The sequence below is a fragment of the Bubalus bubalis genome, chromosome 7 (genome assembly GCF_019923935.1).
Source record: "Bubalus bubalis isolate 160015118507 breed Murrah chromosome 7, NDDB_SH_1, whole genome shotgun sequence".
Taxonomy (NCBI): Eukaryota; Metazoa; Chordata; class Mammalia; order Artiodactyla; family Bovidae; genus Bubalus; species Bubalus bubalis.
Window position 1 is genome coordinate 111,615,168 of NC_059163.1, and position 26,949 is coordinate 111,642,116.

Genomic DNA, 26,949 nt, shown 5'->3' on the forward strand with positions numbered 1-26,949 from the left:
GATGGGACTGGATACCATGATCTTCGTTTTATGAATGTGGAGCTTTAAGGCAAGTTTTTCACTCTCCTCTTTAGAGAAAGAATAAAGAAAACTTGAAGTTAATAGAAGGAACCAAAACACAAAGATCAGAGCATAAATAAACAAAAAATATAAAGAAAATAATAACAAAAGATCAGTGAAACTAAAAGCTGTTTCTTTGAGAATATGAAGTTGATAAACCTTCAGTCAGACTTATCAACAGAAGCAAAGAGAAGACTCAAGCCAATAAAATTAGAAATGAAAGATGAGAAGTAACAACTGACATTACAGATATTTTCCATCAGCCATCAATAATGTGTAAGAGGGATGTGCTATGGAAAGAAGAAGGAAAGTTAGTGATGAGGACTGAAGTAGACAGCCTAGAATACATCAGTCTTTTCATACGCTGTTCACTATTTTTGTGGAATTTCAAGAATTTTCGTGGAATTGAAGAGTCTTTCCATGCCATTGCCACAACTTGGATTTGAATTGTGAATTTCCTAAAAAACACTCAGTTCTTCTTTAAGTTATCCAATTCTAAACAAGGAAGCCTATTTTAATCAAACGTTGTCTGTTGCAATACTATTTTTGACTTCCATTTAATGCGCTTAATTTTTTTTTCTTTTTTTCATATCATATTTATTCATTCCAATAAAATGGACCAATATGTAGTTCAAATCAGTCTTTAGATGCTGTAATATACATCTGAAGTTTGAATGGAGACAAATTAATTAGATTACATGTTTATTTACTGAACAATACCTGCCAATCCACTGATGGCCTGTTTGTCTTAGACTTTAATTTTCAGACAATATTTTCAGTTAGGCTTACTTTTATGAGCAACAGTTCCAAAAGAGTTTTGTGAATTGATAAAATATGGTAGAAATAGAAACCTATATATCTTTTATATAAAATAAGAATTTTATAAGTTTACAGCTTTATCCACAATGAAAGGTTTTCCTAATATGCCATAATGTCTCACAAATGCCCTTAAATTTTTTATCCCATGATGATTTTGTGGCTCATTTATTACTAAACAGCTTAGTTCATTAATGTCTACTACTAGTATCAGCTTAAATTCATTATTATAGACTCTATAAGATGTACTATAAAATATAAAAACCCCGAGTTCTAAAAGATTGCTCAGTAAATGTTTGATTTACTTTATGACAAAACCTTTGAGACATTGCATAAGGTTTTAGTGAGACTGAAATAATGTTTGAATGAAAAATGAACAAAAATTAGCATAAGTAGAAAAGTCAAAAGGTTTTTTAAAAAATCGTAAGTGCCATATATAGACCCTGCCTACATACTGAGCATGATATCTGAAGAAACCTGCAATATTTTTTATCAGTGAACCTGTGCTTAGTCACTAGTCATGTCTGACTCCTTGTGACCCAATGGATTGTAGCCCACAAGGCTCTTCTCTCTATAGGGATTCTCCAGGCAAGAATACTGGAGTGGGTTGCCATTTCCTCTTCCAGTCTTAACAATGGAGTTTAATACAAATAATCATTCACTTAGGAACTTGAGAAAATTGTTTCTCATGTATCATGCCATATAATTTTAATTACACATTTACTATATGTGTGTGGTTGTGTGTACATATGCATAATGCAAATATTTAAAAATATAGTTTAGCTTTCAATTTTACTAAGGCCTCTTTTACATCCTTATTCCATAGGCTAAATATCAGAGGATTTAGCAGGGGAATCACAAGGGTGTAAAACAAAGAGGTCATTTTGTCTTCATCTAGAGAGTAGGATGAACTTGGCCTGAAATACATAAAGAGCATAGCTCCCTGGAAAATTGACACTGCAGTTAAGTGGAAGGTGCAGGTGGTAAAAGCTTTGACTCTCCCCTCAGCAGAGTGGATCTTCAAGACTGGAAGGATGATATAAAAATAAGAGCAAGGACTCCTGAAATAGTACTCATTTCAATAGAACCCAAAGCAGTGAATATCACTAACTCATTGACCTCTGTATCTGAGCAGGACAGAAAAAAAAAAAAAAAAAGCAGAGATAAATCACAGAAAAAATAGTTAATTACATTTGACCCACAGAAGCATAAATGGAATACTAATGCTGTGTTTATCAGAGCATCTGCCATCCCCCCCAGGTAAACCCCAGCCACAAGCAGGGAGCACACCCTGCTGGACATACTGACCACATAGAGCAAGGGGTTGCTGACGGTCTTGTACTGGTCATAGGCCATCACTGCCGACAGGAGACACTCAGAATTGACAAAGATACAGAAGACCAAGAATTGCAGAGCACAGCCATGGAAAGAGATTCACTTGTTCTTGGCAAGTAGGGAGAAATATCAATAACCTCAGATATGCAGATAACACCACCCTTATGGCAGAAAGTGAAGAACTAAAGAGCCTCTTGAGGAAAGTGAAAGTGGAGAGTGAAAAAGTTGGATTAAAGCTCAACATTCAGAAAACTAAGATCATGACATCTGGCCCCATCACTTCATGGCAAATAGATAGGGAAACAGTGGTAACAGTGGCTGACTTTATTTTTTGGGGCTCCAAAATCACTGCAGACAGTGACTGCAGCCAAGAAATTAAAAGATGCTTGCTCCTTGGAAGAAAAACTATGACCAACCTAGACAGCATATTAAAAAGCAGAGACATTACTTTGCCAACAAAGGTCCATCTAGTCAAGGCTATGGTTTTTCCAGTAGTCATGTATGGATGTGAGAGTTGTACTATAAAGAAAGCTGAGTGCCAAAGCATTGATGTTTTTAACTGTGGAGTTGGAAAAGACTCTTGAGAGTCCCTTGGACTGCAAGGAGATCCAACCAGTCCGTCCTAAAGTAAATCAGTCCTGAGTGTTCATGGAAGGACTGATGCTGAAGCTGAAACTCCAATACTTTGGCCACATGATGTGAAGAACTGACTCATTGGAAAAGACTCTGATGCTGGGAAAGATTGAAGGCAGGAGGAGAAGAGATGACAGAGGATGAGATGGTTGGATGGCACCACTGAATCGATGGTCATGCCTCTGGGAGATGGTGATGGACAGGGAGGCCTGGTGTGCTGCGGTCCATGGGGTCTCAAAGAGTCAGACATGACTGAGTGACTGAACTGAATTGAACTGGCAAATAGGTCCACCAACATCTTGGGGCCAATGGCTGTGGAATAGCAGAGGTCAAAGAAGGAGAAGTGACTGAGGAAAAAGTACAAGGGTATATGCAGCTAGGGATCTATCCTAATTAAAATAATCTTTCCAAGATTTGTCAGAATGTTAATGAGATAAACAACAAAAACATGATAAACAGGGTCACTTTATACCCAGAATTATCAGTAATTCCCCTAAATATGAATTCAGTTAAGGATGAGCAATTTTCTCTTTCCATTCTTTGGTGTTCTTGTCTAAAGTTTTGAAGTAACATAAGATGAGACTCTCACAACTAGAGTGGAGCCATGAAAACTAGTGAGGAGACCCAAATGCCACAAATAGAGAGAACATCCTCCCCACAGAGAACCCCCAGAGGAGGCAAGACAGCAACTAGAAAGGAGCCACGAGTCCCCTCCTGAACTTGAAAAGAGGCTTATGCCATAACTCAAGAGAAGCCCATGGCCACAACAAGAGAGGAGCCCACCTGACAATACTGGAGAGTGACCTACCACCACAACTGGGGAGGAGACCCTGGACATTGCACTTCAAGAGGGTCCCCTCCACCCCAAATAGAGACACACCACCTGTGCCAGTCGAGTAGACCCCCCTACCACCATCAGAGAAGAGTAACCTCGGCACAAGTAGAGAGCAGCCCCTTGAACATCACCACTTGAGAGGAGCATTCCCATACAACGCAATTACACAGAAGCCTCCTTCCTCAACTAGAGAGGAGGCTCCCATGCCATGACTAAAGAGGAGGAGCTGTGCCAAAATTAGAGAGCAGGCTCACAAATATTGCACCTGTAAAGAGTGCCTGTGTACTTCACTACCAGAGAGGAAAGCCCCTCCACAATTTGAGAGGAACATTCCACTGCAACTCTAGAGGTGCCAGTCACACACTGTAACTAAAAAACTCAAGAGGATACTGCACACCAAACTATACAGAAGCTCATCTAACAGAAGTAAGCGTTGACCCCCCACACCAACTAGAGAGGAGCACCATGCCACAGGTTGTTTAGCCATCCACACATAGCAACAAAACAGAAGCCACCCTGAACATTGCTACTAGAGAGGAGCCACACCTTCACACTACCACAACTAAAAAGAGACCCCACTACCACAACTGGAGAGAAGTCTGCAAACAATTAGAGAATAGCTATCCCACCACAAATAAAGAGTGGACCCTCACTGCAACTAGAGTGGAGCCTCATGTCACAACTAGAGAGTAGCCTCTGGCACATTGCAATTAGACAGGGGCCAGACTGCACATCAGTACTAGAGAGGGTCTGCCCCACTGTAGCTCGAGAGGAGGCTCCACCATAAGTCTGAAGGAACCCTGAGTCAGCTGCTACTACTCAAGAGGCAATTTGACAGGAGATCTAGGCTGTAAGAATAAAAGGCACCTCTGGCCAATGTGACAGAGGGACTCCCTGATCAAAACTTAAGCAGATTCCCCCAGATAAACTAGAGTGGTGTCCCCCAGGATATCACACCTAGACCTTCTGCCTCCAATGGAGATGAGCTCCATGAAGTAAGTCGAGTGGAGTCCCTCACACCTAGAGCAGCAATCCCATTAATATTGGTGAGGAACCCCCTGGTACCAAAAGTAAAGAGGACCTCCCCCTTGAAGATGGCCACACCCCAGCCAGAGAGGACACAGCCCCGCACCTGGAGAGGAGCCCACCACCACAACTCGAGAGAAGCCACTGCTGGACATGACACATAGATAGGAACCCCTCTGCTGCTAAAATAGATGAACCTCACACCAGAAGTAGAAAGGAGCCTGGACACCACAACTAGAGAGAATCGAAACCATCACAGCTACAGAGTTGACCCTGACCAGAATGATAGAGAAGTATGATGTCAAAACCAGCGAGTAGCCATCCAACATTGCAGCAAGACAGAAGCCACCCTGCACATCCCTTATAGAGACAAATTGGGCCAAGAGAAATAGAGAGGAGGCCCCAGTGCAAGTCGAGAGGAAGCCTGAGTAACCCCCAAGTCGAGAGGAACCCCGAGTTCACTGCCATGGCTACAGTGGAACCATAGGTCCCACACTGCAACTCAAGAGGAACACCGATTTCTCATTGCAAATCGAGAGTACCTCTGACTCCTCGCTGAGACTCAAGAGGAACCCTGAGTTTCCCCCTTCAACTCAAGAGGAGGCCGGACTCCCCAGAAGTAACTTGAGAGGAAACCTGAGATCCCCGATGCAACTCAAGAGGAACCCCGAGTTACCTGCCTCAACTTTAGAGGAGGCCTGACTCCTCAGTTGCAACTTGAGAGAACCCCAAGTTTCCACTGCAACTCAAGAAGTACCCTGACTTCACCACCTCAACACGACATGAGGCCTGATTCACCTGCAGTGACACAAGAGGAACCCCTAGTTTTCCATCACAACACAAGTAGAGATACTAGCTCATTGATGCAACTCCAGAGGATTCCCAAGGGGAGCTTGCTGCTGCTGCTGCTGCTAAGTCACTTCAGAAGTGTCCAATTTTATGGGACCGCATAGACGGCAGCCCACCAGGCTCCCCCATCCCTGGGATTCTCAAGGCAAGAACACTGGAGTGGGTTGCCATTTCCTTCTCCAATGCATGAGAGTGAAAAGTGAAAGTGAAGTAGCTCAGTCGTGTCTGACTCTTGGTGACCTCATGGACTGTAGCCCACCAGACTCCTCCATTCATGGGATTTTCCAAGTAAGAGTATTGGAGTGGGATGCCATTGCTTTCTCCACAAGAGGAGCTTTAGTTAAGTTCAGTTCAGTTCAGATGCTCAGTCGTGTCCAACTCTTTGTGACCCCATGAATCGCAGCATGCCAGGCCTCCCTGTCCATCACCAACTCCCGGAGTTCATTCAGACTCAAGTCCATCGAGTCAGTGATGCCATCCAGCCATCTCATCCTCTGTCCTCCCCTTCTCCTCCTGCCCCCTATCCCTCCCAGCATCAGAGTCTTTTCCAATGAGTCAACTCTTTGCATGAGGGAGCCAAAGTACAGGAGTTTCAGCTTTAGCATCATTCCTTCCAAAGAAATCCCAGGGCTGATCTCCTTCAGAATGGACTGGTTGGATCTCCGTGCAGTCCAAGGGACTCACAAGAGTTTTCTCCAACACCACAGTTCAAAAGCATCAATTCCTTGGCACTCAGCTTTCTTCACAGTCCAACTCCCACATCCATACACGACCACTGGAAAAAACATACCCTTGACTAGACGGACCTTTGTTGGCAAAGTAATGTCTCTGCTTTTCAATATGCTTTCTAGGTTGGTCATAAGCAGTCACCATCTGCAGTGATTTTGGAGCCCCCCAAAATAAAGTCTGACACCGTTTCCCCATCTATTTCCCATGAACTGATGGGACCAGATGCCATGATCTTCGTTTTCTGAATGTTGAGCTTTAAGCCAACTTTTTCACTCTCCACTTTCACTTTCATCAAGAGGCTATTGAGTTCCTCTTCACTTTCTGCCATAAGGGTGGTGTCATCTGCATATCTGAGGTTATTGATATTTCTCCCGGCAATCTTGATTCCAGCTTGTGCTTCTTCCAGCCCAGCGTTTCTCATGATATACTCTGCATATAAGTAAATAAGCAGGGTGACAGTATACAGCCTTGACGTACTCCTTTTCCTAATTGGAACCAGTCTGTTGTTCCATGTCCAGTTCTAACTGTTGCTTCCTGACCTGCATACAAATTTCTCAAGAGGCAGGTCAGGTGGTCTGGTATTCCCATCTCTTTCAGAATTTTCCACAGTTTATTGTGATCCACACAGTCAAAGGCTTTGGCATAGTCAATAAAGCAGAAATGGATGTTTTTCTGGAACTCTCTTGCTTTTTCGTTGATCCAGCAGATGTTGACAATTTGATCTCTCGTTCCTCTGCCTTTTCTAAAACCAGCTTGACCATCTGGAAGTTCACGGTTCATGTATTGCTGAAGCCTGGCTTGGAGATTTTTGAGCATTACTTTACTAGCGTGTGAGATGAATGCAATTGTGCGGTGGAGCTTACCCCACCACAATTCAAGAGGAGCATTCTACTGCCACAAGAGAGGAAGCCTCAGACCACAACTAAGCAGGAGGCATGCCCTGCCACAAATAGATAGGAGCTTCCTGCACATCGCAACTAGAAAAAGTGCCCCTTCTCATTACAACCATAGAAGAGTCACTCTACTCCCAGTTTGAGAAGAGCACTCTATCACATCTAGAGAGCAGCCCAATTACCACAATTAAAGAGGAGTTCCTCTGCTACAACTAAAGAGGTGGCTGAAAATGAAAATTAGAGACGAGCTAACCCACAGCAAATAAAGAGTGCACCCCCACTGCAATTAAAGTGGACCCATACTGCATCTAGAGTATAGCCTCCCACACATTGCACTTAGACAGGGACCAGCCTGCACATCGCTACTAGAGAGGCTCTGTCCCACTGCAGCTCCAGAGGAGTCTCTTCCACAACTCCAAAGGAACCCTGAGTCACATGCTGCAACTCAAAAGGCACCCCAGGTTCCCCGCTGAAATTTCATAGGGGAACAAGAAAAGGGGCCACTGGACCAGATGACGGAGTTGCTCCCATGCCAAAACTGAAGCAGATTCCCCAGGCACAACTAGAGTGGTGTCCCCCAGGAAATCACACTGAGAGAGAAGACCTTCTGCCTCCAATGGAGATGAGCTTCCTAAAGGAAGTCTAGTTGAGGCCCTCACAACTAGAGAACAGCAATCCCACTAATATTAGTGAGGAACCTATAGAGCCAAAAGTAGAGAGGACCTCCCCCTTGGAGACATGCACATACTAACCAGAGAGGACACAGCCTCGCCCCTCAGGGTGAGCCCTCCACCACAACTTGAGAGGGGGCCACCGGACATCACACAGAGAGAAGAATCCCTCTTCTGCTAATACAGATGAACCTCACACCACAAGGAGAGAAGAGCTTGAATGCCACCATTAGAGAAAATTGAAACCCCTGCAACTACAGAGTTGGCCCGGACCACAAGGAGAGAGTATTCCCTTGCCAGAACTGGTGAGCAGCCACCCGTCATTGCAACAAGATAGGAGCCACCCTGTACATCCGTGCTAGGGATGAGTTGCCCTAAGGAAACTTGACAGGAGGTCCCATCACGGGTCAAGAGGAACTCTGAGTACCAAAAAAGCTTGAGAAGAACTCCGAGTTTCCCACCATGATTCCAGTGGAATCCTTCATCCCACACTGGAACTCCAGAGAAACACTGATTTCCTGCTGCAATTGGAGAGGAGCTCTGCATTCCCTGGGGCAACTCTAGAGGAAACCTCGAGTTTCCAGCAACAACTAGAGAGGAACTCCGAGTTTCTGCAGCAACTCAAGAGGAGGTCCGACTCCCCTGCTGCAACTCGAGGGGAAACACAAGTCCCCCACTTCAACTCGAGAGGAGTCCTGACTCCCCTCTTGCCACTTGAGAGGAATCCAGAGATCCTCATCGCAACTCGAGAGGAACCCTGAGTTTCCTGCCACAAGTCGAAACAACACTGAGTTCCCCTCAACTCAAGATAAGGCCTGATTCCTCTGCAGCATCTCGAATGGAACACGTGACCCCAGGTGCAGGGTCTGGGGTGTGGCGTCCCCAGAGTTTGTGCAGGTGTGACCCCGGGTACAGGGTCTGGAGAAAAGTGTCACCCTAGAAACTGTGGAAATATGACCCCAGGTGCAGGGTTGGGAGGGGATCACGCTGGGAATGGTGGTTATGTGAACCTATGGGCATGGTCTGGGAGGGAGTCAACATGGAGATTATTGACGTGTGACTCCAGGTATAGGGTCTGGGAGGTGGGGTTACCCTGGACTGTGGATATGTGATCCTAGTTGCTCAGTCTGGTGGGTGGGGTCACCCTGGAGACTGTGGGCGTGTGACCCCAGGTACAGTGTCTGCAGAGGGGTGTCACCAATAGACACTGTGGAAATGTGACCCAAGATCCAGCGTTAAGAGGGGGTCACCCTAGATACTGTGGACATTGACCCCAGGTGTAGGGTCTAGGAGGTGGAGTATCCTAGAGACTTTGGATTTGCGACTCCAGATACAGAGTTTGTGAGGTGGGATATCCTAGGAGACTGTGTACACATGTCCTCCATTACAGGTTCTGGGAGGTGAGTTCATTTCTGGGACAGTGAACATATGACTTAAAGTGCAGTGTCTGAGGAAGAGGCTGACCCTGGAGACTGTGGACTTGTGACAAAATGTATATGGTCTGGGAGGGGGTAACCTTGGAGGCTATGTACATGTGACCACAGGTGTAGGGTCTGGATGGGGGGGGGGGTTCACCTTGACACTGTGGATGTGAACCCAGGTGCTGGGTCTGAGAGCTGGAGTAACCCTGGAGACTGTGGATGTGGGATCCCAGGTATAGGATCTTGGTGGTGGAGTCACCATGGGGACTGTGGACATATGACCCAAAGTGCAGTGTCTGAGGAAGAGGCTGACTCTGGATACTGTGGATGTGTGACCTGAGTATATGCTCTGGGAGGGGGTCATTGCGGATACTGCAGACATTTAATACCAGGTATAGGGCCTGGGAGGGGGTTCACAATGGAGACTGTGGCCATGTGACCCAAGTACAGGGTCTGGGGAGGGTTGTCATCCTGGGGACTGTGGATGTGTGACCCCAGATGCAGTATTTGAAGGGCGTCACCCTGAAGACTGTGGACATGTGACACTAGATGCAGGGTCTGGGAAGGGATCACCCTGGAGATTGAGGAAATGTGAACCCAATACTGGGTCTTGGAGGTGGGCTAACCCTGGAGACTATGTATGCAACCACAGGTGCAGGGTCTGGGAGGTGGGGTCACCCTGGGGACTGTGGACATGTGACTCAAAGTGCAGCATTTGGGAAGGGGACTCTCCCTGGAGACTGTGCACGTGTGATCCAAGGTGAGTGATCTGAAAGGGGATCATCAAGGAGACTGTGGGCTTGCAACTACAGTAATTGGGTCTAGGAGTTGGGGTTACCCTGGAGACTGGAGATATGTGACACCAGGTCCAGAGTCTGGGAGGGGTTTACCCTGGGCCATGGATGTGAGAACCCATGTACAGGGTCTGGGAAGGGAGTCACCCTGGAGAATGTGGACGTGTGACCCAGGTACAGGGTCTTGGAAAGGGCATCATGATGGAAACTGTGGCTGTGTGACCCCAGGTACAGTGTCTGGGAGGATGGTTACAGTAGAGACTGTGGACATGTGATCCCAAATACAGTACCTGGGAGGGGTCACCCTGGGAACTGAAGACATGTGGCGTCAGGTACAGGGTCTGGGAGGCTGTCATCCTGTAAATGGCGGACGTGTGACCCCATGTGTAGTGACTGAGCGGGAGGTTACCCTGGAGGCTGTGGACATATGATCCCAGGTGCTTGAACCAGTGTTGTGGGATCACCCTGAAACCCATGGATGTGTGACCACAGGTTCAGCGTCTTTGGTGGTGTCACCTTAGAGATTATGGACTTGTGACCAGATGTTCAGAGTGTGGGAATGGTGGTCACCCCAGAGACTGTGGAGGTGTGACCACAGGTAAAAGCTCTGATGAGGTGGGGTAACCCTAGAGACTGGACATGTGACCCAAGGTACTAGTTCTGGTGAAGTGCAGTCAGCCTGGAGACGTGGATGTGTGACCCCATGTGCAGGGTTTGAAAGAGTTACCCTTGAAACTGAAAATGTGACCCCAGAAACAGAGTCTTGGAGGGGAGTCACCAAGGAAACTCTGGACATGTGACTCAGGTGCAGGTATTTCGAAGGGGTCATCCTGGAGCCTGTGGACATGTGACACCAGGTGAAGGGGCTGGAAGGTGAGGACACTGGAGAGTGTAAACAGGTGTAGGGTCTTGGGAGAGGGCTTTCCCTGGATACTGTGGATGTGTGACACCAGTTACAGGGTCTGGGGAGAGGGGTCACCCTGGAGACTGTTGACATGTGACCCCAGGTGCAGAGTTTGGTGTTTGAGATCACTGTAGAGACTGTGGAGTTTTGGGAGGTGGGTTCATGCTGGAGATGGGACATGCGACCCTATGTTCATAGTTTTGGAAGGATGTCACCCTGAATATGGTGGACATGTGACCTCAGGTACATGGTCTGTTGGGGGGAGGTTTCACCCTGGATAATGTGGCCATGTGACTCTAAGTACAGGGTTAGGGTTGGGGTGTCAGCCTGGAGACTCTGGACATGTTACCCCAGGTTAGGATCTGGAAGGGAGTCAACCTGGAGATTCTGAACATGTGATTCCAGGATCAGCATCTGGAGATGTGTGTCACCCTATAGAGAGTGGAAATGTTGCCCCAGGTGCAGGTCGGGAGGGGGTCACCCTGAAGACTGTGAATGTGTGACCCCAGGTGCATGGTCTGCAAGGTGTGGTCTCCCTGGAGACAGTGGACATGTGACCCCAGGTAAGGGGTCTTGGAGGTGGGGTCACCCTGGGGAATGTGGACATGTGCACAGGTGCAGGGTCTGGGAAGGATTTACCCTGGTGACCGTGGATGTTAGAATACAGGTACAGGGTCTGGGAGTTTTGGTCACCCTAGAGACAGTGGTTGTGATACCCCAGTACAGGGTCAGGGAGATTGGGTCAGCCTGAAGAATGTGGATGTATCTATCATTACAGACAGGATGTGGGGAGGATTGTCACCCTGGAGACTGTGGACATGTAACCCCACATACAGGGTCTGGGAGCATGGTCACAGTCGAGACTGTGGAAATTTGACCCCAGATGTAGTATCTGTGAGGGAAGGTTACCCTGGAGACTGGATGTGTGATCCCAGGTGCTCGGACTATAATTGTGGAGTCACATTGAAGTCTGTGAACATGTGACCACAGGTTCAGTGTCTTGGATGGTGTCACCCTGGAGACTGTGGATGTGTGACTCCAGGTACAGGGTCTGGGAGGATGATCACAGTAGAGACTGTGGAAATTTGACCCCAGGTGTAGTATCTGTGAGGGAAGGTTACCCTGGAGACTGTGGATGTGTGATCCCAGGTGCTCGGAATATAGTTGTGGGGTCACACTGAAGTCTGTGGACATGTGACCACGGGTTCAGTGTCCTGGGCGGTGTCATCCTGGAGACTATGGATGTGTGACCAGATGTTCACTGTCTGGGAGTGGTGGTCACTCTGGAGACTGTGGAGGTGTAACCATAGGTAAAAGTTCTGATGAGGTGGGGTCACACTAGAGACTGTGGACATGTAACCCAAGGTACAAGTACTGGTGAAGTGCAGTCACCCTGGAGGCTGAGGTGGTGTGGCTCCAGGTGCAGGGTCTGGGAGGTTAGTGTGACCTCAAGTGCAGGGTCTGGGAGGGGAGGTTACTGTGGAAACTAGAAATGTGACACCAAGTCATGGTGGGGTGTCACCAAGGAGACTATGGACATGTGACCCAGGTGCAGGTATTTCGAAGGGGTCACCCTGGAGCCTGTGGACCTGTGACCCTAGGTGAAGGGCCTGGGAGATGGGGTCACCCTGGAGACTGTGGATGTGTGACCCCAGGTTCAGGATCTGGCAAGAAGATTCTCCCCAGAGACTGACATGTGACCCTAGGTGCAGGGTTTGCTGATGTGTGACCCCAAGTATAGTGTCTGGGAGGTGGGGTCATACTGGAGACTGAAGTTTTGAACCCTGGTATAGAGTCTGGGGGGCGAAGTCAGGCTGAAGACTGGATATGAGACCCCATGTATGTGGTCTGGGAAGGGAGTCACCCTGGAGATGGTGGAGATGTGACCTCAGGTACAGGGTCTGCGAGGAGGTTCACCATGGTGACTGTGGCCATGTGACCCCAGGTACAGGGTCTAGGGTAGGGTGTCAGCCTGAAGACTCTGGATATGTTACCCCAGGTGCAGGTTCTGGAAGGAGGTCACCCTGGAGATTCTGGATGTATTATTCCAAGTACAGCCTCTGGGTACATGTGTCACCCTATAGACAGTGGAAATGTGACCCTAGGTGCAGGTTCAGCAAGGGGTTACCCTGGAGACTGAATGTGTAACCCCAGGTGCATGATCTGAGTGGTGTCTCCCTGGAGACAGTGGACGTGTGACTCCAGGCACAGGATCTGGGAGGTGGGGTCATTTGGAGACTGTGGACATGTGACCCCAAGTACAGGGTCTGGGAGGATGGTCAAAGAAAAGACTGTGGACATGTGACCCCAAATACAGTGCCTAGGAGGGGTTGCCGTGGGGACTGAAGACATGTGACTTCAGGTACAGGGTCTGGGAGTGTGTCCCAGGAAACTGTGGACATGTGAACCCAGTGCAGGATTTGGTGGGGTTCACATAGGAGATTTTGGATATGGGAACCCAAGTGCTATGTTTGGGAGTCTTTGCCCTGAACTGTGGATGTGTGACCCCAGGTTCAGGATCTGGGAAGGATGTCACCCTGGAAACTGCATATTTGATCCCTGGTGCAGTGTGTTTGGAGGTGGGCCACCTTGGAGACTGTACCCTACAGGTGCAGGGTTTGTAAGGGGTGTCATACCAGAAACTGCAGATATTTGACCCCAGGTACAGAGTCTGGGTGGGGGTCACACTAGAGACTGTGGAAGTATGATCCCAGGTGAAGGGTCTGGGAGGGAGATAATGCTGGAAACTGTGGAAATGTGACACCAGATGCAGGATTGGGCAGGGGTGTCACCATGGATATTATGAAAGTGCGACTCCAGGTACAGAGTCTGGGAAAGGGCATCAGACTGGAGACTGTGGACATGTGACCCAGGTACAGGGTCTAAAAAGGGTGTCAGCCTTCAGACTGCGGATATGTGAACCAGGCACAGGGTCTGGGAAAGGGCATCAAGCTGGAGACTGTGGATGTGTGAACCAGGTACAAGGTCTGGGAAAGGGTGTAAGCCTGGAAATTGTGGACATGTGAACCTAATTTCACTGTCTGGGAGGATAATCACAGTACAGACTTTGGATGTGTGACCTCAAGTACAGTGCCTGGGAGAGGACATCCTGGGATTTGAAGATGTGTGATCTCAGGAAAAGAGTCTGCTGCTGCTAAGTCGCTTCAGTCATGTCCGACTCTGTGCGACCCCATAGATGGCAGCCCACCAGGCTCCCCCATCCCTGGGATTCTCCAGACAAGAACACTGGAGTGGGTTGCTATTTCCTTCTCCAATGCATGAAAGTGAAAAGTGAAAGTGAAGTCGCTCAGTCGTGTCTGACTCGTAGCGACCCCATGGACTGCAGCCCACCAGGCTCTTCCATCCATGGGATTTTCCAGGCAAGAGTACTGGAGTGGGTTGCCATTGCCTTCTCCAGAAAAGGGTCTGGGAGGGTGTCAACCTGGAAACTGGACATGTGACCCCAGGTGTAGGTCTGTTAGGAGTGATTACCCTGGAGATTGTAGACATGTGATCCCCAGTGCTCGGACTGATGTGGTGGGATCACCCTGAAGTCTGTAGATGTACAGAGCCTGGGGTGGGGGTGGTGTTACTCTGGAGACTATGGAAGTGTGACCACAGCTAAAAGTTCTGATGAGGTGGGTTCACCCTGGAGCCTGTGGACATGTAATCCCAGGTAAAGGGTCTGGAAGTCAGGGTCCCCCCTGTAGGTTGTGGATGACGTGTGACCTCATGTACACATTCTCACCCTGAAGAAAGTGGATGTGGGACCACAGGTACAGTGGCTGGGCAGTAATGCCACCATAGAGACAGTGGAAGTATGACCCAGGTGCAAGTTCTGGAGGGGATTGCCCTGGAGACTGTGGATGTGTGACCCCAGGTACAGAGTCCTGGGAAGTGGGGTCACCCTGGAGACTGGACATGTGATCCCAGGTACAAGGCCTGGGAAGTGAGGTCTCTCAGACACTGTGGATATGTGGCCCCATGTGCAGAGTCTGGGGAGGGGGCTCATCAGAGACACTGTAGACATATGTCCTCAGGGACCTGGTGTGGGAGGTGGGGTAACCCTGGAGACTGTGAACATGTTACCTCAGGTGCAGGGTCTGGGAGTGGTTTACCATGGAGACCATGGACCTGAGAACCCAGGTGCCAGGTCTATGAGGTTTGGTCACTGCAGTTGTGATACCACAGTACAGGGTCAGGGAGGCTGGGTCACCTGGAGAATGTGGATGTGTAACCCTATGTACAAATCTGGGGAGGACTGTCCATGGTGGACTGTGGACATGTGACCCTAGATGCAGGTTGTGGCAGGGGGTGTCGCAATGGAGAATGTGGATATATGACCCCAGGTGCAGGGTCTGGGAGGGATGTCACCCTGGAGACTGTGGACTTGTGAATTCAGGTTCATGGTCTGGAGGGGGTTCACATAGGAGGCTTTGGATATGTGAACCCTGTGCACTGTTTGGGAGTCCTCTCCCAGAAGATTGTGTATGTGTGACCCCAGGTTCAGGGTCTGGGAAGGGGTGTCACAATGGAGACTATGGACATGTAACCCTAGGTATAGGGTCTGGGAGGGGTTCACCCTGGAGACTGGACATGTGAGCCCAGGTGCAGGGTTTGGGAAGTGGGATCACTCTTGGGATTGCTGACAGGTTACCCCAGGTGCATGGTGTGGGAAAGAGTCACCTTGTAGACCATGGACTTGCAATCCTAGCTGCAAGGTCAGGGAAGTGCTATCACCCTGCAAACTGTGGCCATGTGACCCCAGGTACTGGGTCTGGAGGTGAGCTTATCCAGTCAACTGTTAATGTGTGATCCCAGGTAAAGTGTCTGTGGTGGCTTGTCATCCTATAGACTCTGGACATATTACCAATGTGCAGGGTCTGGGAGTGGGTCACCATGGAGACTGTGGATGTGTAACCCCAGGTACAGGGTCTGGGAGGGGTAAACCCTGGGGACTGTGGACATGTGATTCCAGGTGTAGGGACTCAGAGGTGGGGTCACCTTGAGACTGGAAATGTGATCCCAGGTGCATGGCCTGGGAGGAGGTCACCATGGAGACTGTGAATGATTCCAGGTATACGGCCTGGGAGGCGGGGTTACCCTGGACTGTGGACATGTGATCCCAGTTACTCAGTGTGGGAGGTGGGGTCACACTGGAAACTGTGGATGTGTGAGCCCAGATACAGTGTTTGTGGAGGGATATCACACTAGACACTGGAAATGTGACCCCAGGTCCAGGGTCTAGAGGGTGTCACAATGAATACTGTAGACATGTGACTCCCAGTGCAGGGTCTGAGAGGTGGGGTCACCCTGGAGACTGTGAAAGTGGGACCCCAGGTACTAGGTGTTGGAGGTGGGGTCACACAGTAGATTGTAGACATGTGACCCCAGATACAGAGTCTGCAAGGTGGGGTCACTCCGGGGACTGTGGATGTGTGACTAAAAGTGAAGGATTTGGTGAGGCAGCTCTAGCCGGAGACTCTGACATGTGATCCAAGGTGAATGGTCTGGGAGGGGGTCACCATGGAGACTGTGGACTTGTGACTCTAGGTATAGGGTCTAGGAGTTGGGGTTACCCTAAGACTGTGAACATGTGATCCTGGTACAGGGTCTGAAGGTGGACTCATCCTGGAAACTGGAGGTGTCACCCCATGTTTATGGTCTGGGGGGTTACACTGGATACTGCACATATTTGACCCCAGGGACAGGATCTGCAAGGGGGCTCACCATGGAGACTATGCACATGGGACCCCAGGTACAGGACCTGGGAGAGGTATCACCCAGGGGACTGTAGACATGTGACCCTGATCCAGGGTTGGGGAGGGTGTCACCCTGGAGCTTGTGGACATGCAACCCAGGTTCAGGGTCAGGAGAGTTTCACTGTGGAGACTGTGGACACGTGATCTAGGTGCAGGGTCTGGGAGGTGGGTCACCCTGGAGGTTTTGGACGTGTGACCCCAGGTGCAGGATGTGTGGAGAGGGGTCACCTTGGAGACTGGAAGTTTAATCCCAGGTACAGGGTTTGGGAAGGGGGGTTACCCAGGAGACTGTGGATGTACACCAGAGTAGGTTCTGGGAGGGGTTCACCACAAAGACTATGGACATGTGACCCCAGGTGTAGAGTCTGGGAGCTGGGTTTACTCTGGAAACTGGAAATGTAATGCCAGATACATGGTCTGGGAGGTAGAACCACCCTGGAGACTGTGGACCTTTGACCCCAGATGTAGATTCTGGGAGGTGGTGTCACTCTGTAGAATGTGGACCTGTACAGGGACTTAAGAGTAGACATGTGACCCCTGGTATTGGGTGTTGGAGGTGGGTCACACAGTAGTACCTGGGGACATGTGACCCCAGGAACAGAGTCTGTGAGGTGGAGTCATTGTGGACATGTGGCTAAAAGTGCCAAATTTGGTGAAGGAGCTCTCCCTGGAGACTCTGATGTGTGATCCAAGTTGCATGGTGTGGAAGGGGGTCACCATGGAGACTGTGGACTTGTGACTTCAGGTATAGGGCCTAGGAGTTGGGGTTACCCTGCAGACTGTGGACATGTGACCCCTGGCAGAGGGTCTGGAGGTGGGCTCATCCTGGAAATTGTGGAGGTGTGACCCCATGTTTATGGTCTGGGGGGAGTTACACTGGATACTGCAGATATTTGACCCCAGGGACAAGATCTTCAAGGGGGCTCACCATGGAGGCTATGCACATGGGACCCCATGTACAGGACCTAGGAGAGGTGTCATCCAGGGGACTGTAGAAATGTGACACCAGGTGCAGGATCAGGAGCAGTCACACTGGAGACTGTTTAAGTGTGAGCCAGGTGCAGGGTCTGGAAGGTGGGGTCACCCTTAAGACTGTAGACATGTGACCCCAGTCCAGGGTCTGGGAGGATGTCACTCTGGAGCTTGTGGACGTGCGACCCAGGTACAGTATTGGGAGGGTTTCATCAAGGAAACTGTAGACATGTGAACCCAGGTGTAGAGTCTAGAAGGTGGGTTTACTCTGGAGACTGGAAATGTAATGCCAGGTACCTGGTCTGGGAGGTGGGTTCACCCTGGAGACTGTGGAGGTTTGAACCCAGATGTAGGGTCTGGGAGGTGGGGTCACTCTGAGGAGTGTGGAAGTGTAACCTTAGGTGCAGGGACTTGAGAGATTACTCACTCTGGAGTCAGTGACACCTGACCCCAGGTACATCATCTAGGAGGTGAGGTCACCTGGAGATGGTGTACATGTTACCCTAGGTGCAGGGTCTGTGAGGTAGGTCACACTGGAGACTGTGAACATGTGACACTAGGTGCAGTATCTGGATAGGGAATCACCCTGGATATTGGGGAAGTACGACAACAGGTACAGGGCCTGGGAGGGTTGTCATCCTGGAGACTGTGGACATGTGACCCATGTACAGTATCTGGGAAAGGGTATCACCCTGGAGACTGTGGATGTGTGACCCGGGTACAGCATATGAGAGGAAGGCCACAGAAGAGACTGTGGACCTGTGAACCCAAAGACAGTGCTTGGGAGGGGTCACCTTGGGGACTGAAGACATGTGACCTCAGGTACAAGGTCTGAGAAGTTGTCACCCTGGAAACTGTGGACATGTGACATCAGGTGTAGGGTTTGTAAGGGGAGGTTACCCTGAAGACTGGACAGGTGATCCCAGGTGCTCAAACAGGTGTGGTGAGTCACCCTGAAGTCTGTGGATGTGTGACCACAGGTACAGGGTCTGGGGGATGTGTCACCCTGGACACTGTGGACGTGTGACCAGAGCTAAAAGTTCTGAAGAGGTGGGGTCACCCTAGAGACTGTGGTCATGTGACCCAAAGTAAAAATTCTGGTGAGGTGGGGTCACCCTAGAGACTATGTATGTGTGACCCCACATGTAGGTTCTGGGAGAGGAGGTTACCCTGGAAACTGGAAATGTGATCCCAGGTATAGGGTCTGGGAGGAGTGTCATCAAGGAGACTGTGGACATGTGACCCCAGGTGCAGGTAGTTCTAAAAGTTCAACCTGGAGCCCATGGACGTGTGACCCCAGGTGAAGGGTCTGGGAAAGATTTACCCTGGAGACCATGGACGTGAGAAGCCAGGTACAGGGTCTGGGAGGATGGTCATCTGGAAAACTGTGGTTGTGATACCCAGTACAGCGTCAGGTAGGTTGGGTCACCCTGGAGAATGTGGACGTGTGACCCCATGCATACAATCTGGGGTGTATTGTCACCATGGAGACTGTGGATAGGTGACCACAGGTGCAGGGTCTGGTAGGCGGGTGTCACAATGGAGACGGTGGATATATAACCCCAGGAACAAGGTCTTGGAGGGTTGTCACCCTGGAGAGTGTGCATGTTTGGCCCCAGGTGCTGGGTGTATGGAGACGGGTCACCTTGGAGATTGTCAACATGTGACTCCAGGTGCAGGTTCTGGGGAGGAAGCTCACCTGGCAGACTGTTAGACATATGGCACCAAGTACATGGTCTGGGATGTGGGGTCATCCTGGAGATAATGGACATGTGACCCCAGGTGTAGGGTCTGAGAGGAGAGGTTCCCTGTAGACTGTGGTTGTAAGACCCCCGTGCAGGGACAGGGAGGTTGGGTCACCCTGGAGAATGTGGATGTGACACCATGTGCAAAATATGGAGAGTATTGTCACCCTGGAGACTGGACATGTAACCCCAGGTACAGGGTCTGGGATGGAGGTCATGCTGGAGACTCTGAACATGTGACACAGGTTCAGGATCTAGGCAGAGCTGTCACATAGGACATTGTGGAAGTGTGACCCCAGGTACAGGGTCTGGGAGGGTGTCACTTGGGAGGCTGAAGATATTTATTTCCAGGTACAGGGTCTGGGAGAGGGGTCACCCTAAAGACTGTGGACATGTGTCCCACGTACAGGGTGTGAGAGGGGGGTTCACACTGGACACTGTGGACATGTGACCCCAAGTGCAGGTTCTGTGAGGTGGTGTCCCCTGGAGACTGTACATGTGACCCTAGATACAGGGTCTGGAAGGTATGGTCCCCCTGAGGACTGTGGATGTGTGATTCAAAGTGCACAGTTTGGGGAGGGGGCTCTTCCTGCAGACTGTGGACATGTGATCCAAGGTACATGGTATGGGAGGGGGTCACTATAAAGACTGTGGACCTCAGAATCTAGATAGAGTGTGTAGGAGTTACACTGCTGATTGTGGACATGTGACCCCAGGTGCAGGGTCTGGGATGTGGGGTCACTCTGGAGATTGTGCAGGTGTGACCCTAGGTACAGGATCTGGGGAGAAGTGTCATCCCAGAAATTTTGGAAATGTGACCCCAGGTACAGGGTTGGGTGGGAGTCAACCTGGAGACAGTGGTCGTATGATCCCAGGTGCATGGTCTATGGAGTCACCATGGAGACTATGGATGTGTGACTCCAGGTTTAGGCTCTAGGAGGTGGGGTAACCCTGTAATGTGGATATGTGATCCTAGTTGCTCGGTCTAGGGGGTGGGGTCACCCTGGAGACTGTGGACGTGTGACCCCATGTACAGTGTCTGTGGAGGGGTGTCACCCTAGGCACTATGGAAATGTGACCCCAGGTCCAGGGTCGAAAGGAGGTCACCCTGGATACTGTGGACACGTGACCCCAGGTGTAGGGTATAGGAGGTGCCGTCACCCTGGAGACTTTGGGTATGGGACCCCAGGTGCTGGGTCTGTGAGGTGGGGTCTCCCTGGAGACTGAGTACACATGTCCCCCGTTACAGGTTCTGGGAGGTGGGTTCATTTTGGGGACTGTGGACATGTGACCCAAAGGGCATTGTTCTGGGGAAAAGGCTGACCCAGGAGACTGTGGGCTTGTGACAACATGTATATGGTCTGGGAGCGGGTAACCCAGACCATATACATGTTGTCACATACATGGAGTCACATATATGTGACTCCCGGTGCAGGGTCTTGGAGGTGGGGTCACCCTGGGGACTGTGGATGTGTGACCCCAGTTACTGGGTCTTGGAGGTGAGGTCACCCTGGGGACTGTGGACATGTGACTAAAAGTGCAGGGTTTGGGAATAGGCCTCTCTCTGGATAAGGTGATTATATAATCCCAGGTGAATGGTCTGGGAAGGGGTCACCATGGAGACTGTGGACCTGTGATGCCAGGTATACTGTCTGTGAGGTGGAGTTACCCTAGACTGTGGAACATGTGATCCTAGTTGCTCGGTCTAGGGGTTAGGATCACGTTAGGGACTGTGGACGTGTGACCCCAAGTATATGGTCTGTGGAGGGGTGTCCCCTAGGACACTGCAGAAATGTGTCCCCAGGTCCAAGATCGAGAGGGGGTCACCCTGGATACTGTGGACATATGACCCCAGGTGCAGGGTCTAAAAGGTGGGGTCACCCTGGTGTCTTTTGATGTGCAACCACAGATTCAGGGTCTGTGAGGTGGGATATCCCTGGAGACTGTGTATGCTTGTCCCCCAGCACAGGTTCTGGGACGTGGGATCACCCTGGGGACTATGCATGTGAGACACAAAGTTCAGTGTCTGGGGAAGAAACTGATCCTGGAAAGTGTGGACATGTGTCCCAGTGTACATGGTCTGGGAGAGGGGTCACCATGGAGACTATGAACATGTGACCTCAGGTGCAGGGTTTGAAAAGTGGGGTCACTCTTGGGGTTGTTGAGAGGTTACCCTGGGTGCATGGTCTGGATAGAGTCACCTTGGAGACTGTGGAATGTAACCCCAGGTACAGGGTCTGAGAGGGGTAAACCCTGGGGACCATGGACATGTGACCCCAGGTGTAATGTCTTGGAGATGGGGTCACCCTGACACTGTGGACATGTGATCCCAGGTGTATGGTCTGGGAGGAGGTCACCATGGAGACTGTGGATGTATGAATCCATGTATAAGTTTTGGGAGATGGTTATTACCCTGGACTGTGAACATGTGATCCTTGTTACTCAGTCTGGAGGGCAGGGTCACACTGGAGACTCTGGACATGTAAGCCTAGGTACAGTTTTTATGGAGGAGTGTCATACTAGACACTGTGGAAATGTGTCCCCAGGTCCAGGGTCTAGAGGGTGTCATCCTGAATACTGTGGCCTTGTGACCCCAGGTGGAGGGTCTAGCGTGTTGCATTACCCTAGAGACTATGGCCATGTGACCCCAGGTGTAGGGTCTGTAGAGGGGTGTCAGCTTGGACTCTGGACATGTTACCCAAGGTGCAGGTTCTGGAAATGGTTCACCCTGGAGATTCTGGACTTGTGATTCCAGGTACATGGTCCAGAGAGGTGTGTCACCCTATAGACTGTGGTAATGTGATCCAGGTACAGAATGGGGAGGGGGTCACCATGGAGATCGTAAAGGTGTGGCCATAGGTGTATGGTATGCAAAGTGTGTTGTCCCTGGAAAGAGTGGACATTGACCTCAGGTACAAGGTCTGGGGAACTGGAGTCACCCTGGAGACTGGATATGTGACCCCAGGTACAGGGTCTGAGAGTTGGGGTCAGTAAGGGACTGTGGACATGTGACTCCATGTGCAGATTCTGGGGAGGGTTCTCACCTGGGAGACTGTGGACAAATGACCCCAGGTACATGACTGGCAGGTAGGGTCACCCTGGAGGTTGTGGACATGTTCCCTCAGGTGCAGGGCATGGGAGGGTTTCACCCTGGAGACCGTGGATGTGAGAACCCAGGTGCAGGGTTGGGAAGTTTGGTGACCCTGGAGACTGTGGTTGTGATACCCCAGTACTTGGTCAGGGAAGTTGGGTCACACTGGAGAATGTGGATGTGTGACCCCAAGTACAGGATCTGGAGATTATTGTCACCCTGGAGACTGTGAACATGTGACACCAGGTGTAGGATCTGGGAGGGGTTAACAGGAGACTGGACATGTGACCCTAGGTGCAGGGTCTGGGGGGGATCACCCTGGAAACTGTGGATGTGTGACCGCAAGTACTGAGTCTTGAAGGCAGAATCACCCTGGAGACTGTGGACATGTGACACCAGGTACAGGGTCTGGGAGAAGGGGTCACCCTGAGGACTGTGGATGAGTGATTCAAAGTACAGGGTTTGGGGAGGGGGCTCTCCCTGCAGACTGTGGATGTGTGATCCAAGGTGCATGGTATGGGAGGGGGTCAGCATAGAGACTGTGGTCCTGTGAATCCAGATATAGTGTGTAGGACTTGGGGTTACCCTGCTAATAGTGGACATGTGACCCCAGGTGCAGGGTCTGGGGTGTGGGGTCACCCCACAGACTGTGAAGATGTGACAGGTGCACAGATAGGAGGGGGAACCCTGGGGACAGTGGTTGGTGATCCCAGGTGCATGGTCTGGGAGGGGTTCACCATGGAAACTATGGATGTACAACTCCAGTTATAGGGTCTGGGTGGTGGAGTTACCCTGGAGACTGTGGACGCATGATCCTAGTTGTTTGGTATGGTGCATGGGGTCACCCTGGAAACTGTGGACATGTGACTACATGTATAGTGTTTGCAGAGAGGTGTCTCTCTAGACACTGAGGAAGTGTGACTCCAGGTCCTGGGTCTGGGAGGTAAGTCACGCTGGACACTGTGGATATGTGACACCAGGTGGAGGATCTGGGCAGGTGAGTTAACCTGGATATTGAAGAAGTGTACCTCCAGGTACAGGGTCTGCGAGGGTGTCACTCTGAAGACTGAATACATTTGACCACAGGTACAAGGTCTGGGTGGGCAGTCACCCTGAAGTCAGTGGACATGTGACCCAGCTAAAGGGTCTTGGAAAGGGTGTCACCCTGGAGACTACGGTCATGTTGAAAGGTTGTTGTTGAATCACGCGAATACACCGGGATTCTTGGCCCCCGGAGGAGAAGAATTCAATCCGGGGCCAGAGACGAGGCTTGATCGCTCAGAGCTTTTGTGTAATAAAGTTTTATTAAAGCATAAAGGAGATAGAGAAAGCTTCTGACATAGGCATCAGAAGGGGGCAGAAAGAGTACCCCCTTGTTAGTCTTCAGCTGGATGTTATATAGTCACTAGCAGTCTGTTAATGAAAGAAAGGAATGTCTTATAATTCAGAATAGCACCAGGCCCCTCGCCCATAAGATGTATTTTGGGATAATCTTGGCACCAAAGGGTTTATCTTGGGCCATAAAATAATTAACTTGAATCTTAAAGAAGGGCAGACCACCATACAAATAGTTTCATTTACATAGATTAGGGGAACAATATCTGAGTATAACATACTGGTTTGTCAAGTAGGTTTTGGGCCAAGAGGCGGAACCGACTTGGAGACAGAGTTTGGGGTAAAGGCGTAGTACATTAGCATAGCTTAAGACAAACATTTCCATAAGAAAAAGGCATTGGTTATCTCTAGGCTCAAGAATAGCTAACTTCAGGAGAAACCAGGTGTCATTATGGCAACACAGTATTTTAAGAGAAACCTCTCTTTAAATTTGTATAGAGAAGGAAAAAAATATTGCTAGTTTGTTTCCTCCTGCCGCTTAAGAGAGATAAAAATGTCTGACACTTGCAGGCTATTTCCTCCATTTGGAGACCCCTGGCCTTCCTGCCTGTTACCCTCTCAATGTGACCACAGGTAATGGTTTGGGAAGATGATCACAGCAGAGACTGTGGGCATGTAACCCCAAATACAGTGCCTGGGAGAGGTCACCCTGGGAACTGAAGACATGTGACCTCAGGTAGTCTGGGAGGATGTCACCCTGTAAGGTGTGGACATGTGACCCCCTGTGTAGGGTCTGAAAAGTGAGGTTACCCTGGATACTGTGGACTTGTGACCACAGGTTCAGGGTCTAGGAATGGTGGTTACCCTGGCGACCGTGAACGTGTCACCCAAGGTGAAGGGTCTGGGATGCTTGTTACCATGGAGACTGTGGACAAGTAACCCCAGGTATAGAGTCTGGGAGTATAGGCTACCAAGGAAACTCAAAATGTGACCCTAGGTACAAGATCTGGGAAGGTTGTCACCAAGGAGACTGGACATGTGACCCCAGGTGCAGGTACTTTGAAGGGGTCACCCTAGAGACTGGACATGTGACCCCAGGTGCAGGTTCTCGGGAGAGGTCTCTCACTGAAGACTGTGAACACGTGACCCCAGATACAGAACCTATGAGGTGGGGTCACTCTGGGACTGTGGATGTTTAATAAAGCTGCAGGGTTTGGGGAGGGGGCTGTTCTTGGAGAAAGTGGTGGTGTGCTCCCAGGTGACTGGTCAGGGAAGGGATCTCCATGGAGACTGTGGACGTGCGACTCCAGGTATAGTGTCTGGGAGGTGGAGTTACCCTAGATTGTGGACATGTGATCCTAGTTGCTCGGTCTGGGAGGGTTGGATCACCCTGGAGAATGTGGATGTGTGACCCCATGTATAGTGTCTGTGGAGTGTCACTCAGGACACTGTGGAAATGTGACTCCAGGTCCAGGGTCAAGAGGGGGTTACTCTAGATACTGTGACCCAGGTGTAGGGTCTAGAAGGTGGGTTCAGCCTGGAGACTTTGGCTGTGAAACCCCAGATGCAGGGTCTGTGAGGTAAGGTCTCCCTGGAGACTGTGTTTGCAGGGCCTACAGTACAAGTACAGTTTCTGGGGTGTGGGGTCACCCTGGAGACTGTGGGCATGAGACACAAAATGCAGTGTCTGGAGAAGAGGCTGACCCTGAAAAGTGTGAATGTATGTCCCAATGTATATAATCTGGGAGGGGTCACCATGGAGACTGTGGACATGTGACCTCTGGTGCAGGGTATTGGAAGCGGGGATTGTTGACAGGTTACCACAGGTGGATGGTCTGGCAAAGAGACACCCTGGAGTATGTGGACATGTGACACTAGGTGCAGGGTCTGGGAGGTGGTGTCACCCTGTACACTGTGGTCATGTGACCTCAGTTACTTTGCCTGGAGGTGGGCTCATCCAGGAGACTATGGACATGTGACCCCAAGTAAAGTGCCTGAGAAGGTTTGTCACCCTGTAGACACTGAACATGATACCAAAGTACAGGGTCTGGGAGGGGGATCACCATGAGGACTAAGCACATGTGTCACCAGGTACAGGACAATGAAGAGGTGTCACCCAGCGAACTGTAGAAATGTGACACCGAGTGCAGGGTCAGGAGGGGGTCACCCTGAAAACTGCTTAAGTTGACCCCAGGTGCAGGGTCTGGGAGATGGGGTCATGTTTCAGCATGTAGACATGTGGCCTCAGTCCAGGGTCTGGGATGGTGTCACCCTGGAGCTAGTAGACATCCAACCCCAAGTACAGGATTGGGAGAGGTTCACCATGGAGACTATAGACACATGACCCCGGGTGCAGGGTCTGGGAGGTGGGTCACCCTGGAGACTGTGAACATGCTCCCCAGGTGTAGGTTCTGGGAGGGGTTCACCATGAAGACTGGACATGTGACCCCAGGTGTAGGATCTGGGAGGGGGGTTACTCCGGAAACTGAAAATGTGATCCCAGATACACGGTCTGGGGAGTGAATTCACCCTGGAAACTGTGACGTCTGACCTCAGGTACATCATCTGAGGGGGTCACTTGGAGAATGGATATGTTACCCCAGATGCAGGGTCTGTGAAGGAGGTCATGCTGGAGACTACGGACATGTGACACCAGGTGCAGGATCTGGATAGGGGCGTCAACCTGGAGATTCTGTACTTGTGATTCCAAGTACATGGTCAAGGGGGACTGTACCACTCTATATACTGTGGAAATGTGACTGCAGGTGCAGTTTCAGGGAGGCGTCTCCCTGGAGACTGCAAATGTGTGACCCCAGGTGAAGGGTCTGTGAGGTGCTTTCTCCCTGGAGAAAATGGACGTGTGACCCAAAATGCAGTGTCTGGGGTAGAGGCTGACCCTGGAGACTGTGGACATGTGACCCCATGTATATGGTCTGGGAGGGGGTTACCCTGGATACTGCAGACCTTTAACCCCAGGTACAGGGTTTGTGGGTGGTCACTGTGAAGACTGTGCATGTGTGACCTCAGGTAAAGGGTCTGGGGAGAGGTGTCACCAGGGTACTGTGGAAATGTAACCCC

At 50.3% G+C, this 26,949-nt stretch overlaps 1 pseudogene; it reads right to left on the bottom strand.

Moving 5' to 3' along the window:
- Positions 1-1,642: 1,642 nt before the first annotated feature.
- LOC112586130 lies at positions 1,643-26,587 on the bottom strand (annotated as a pseudogene).
- Between the last annotated feature and the right edge of the window lie 362 nt (positions 26,588-26,949).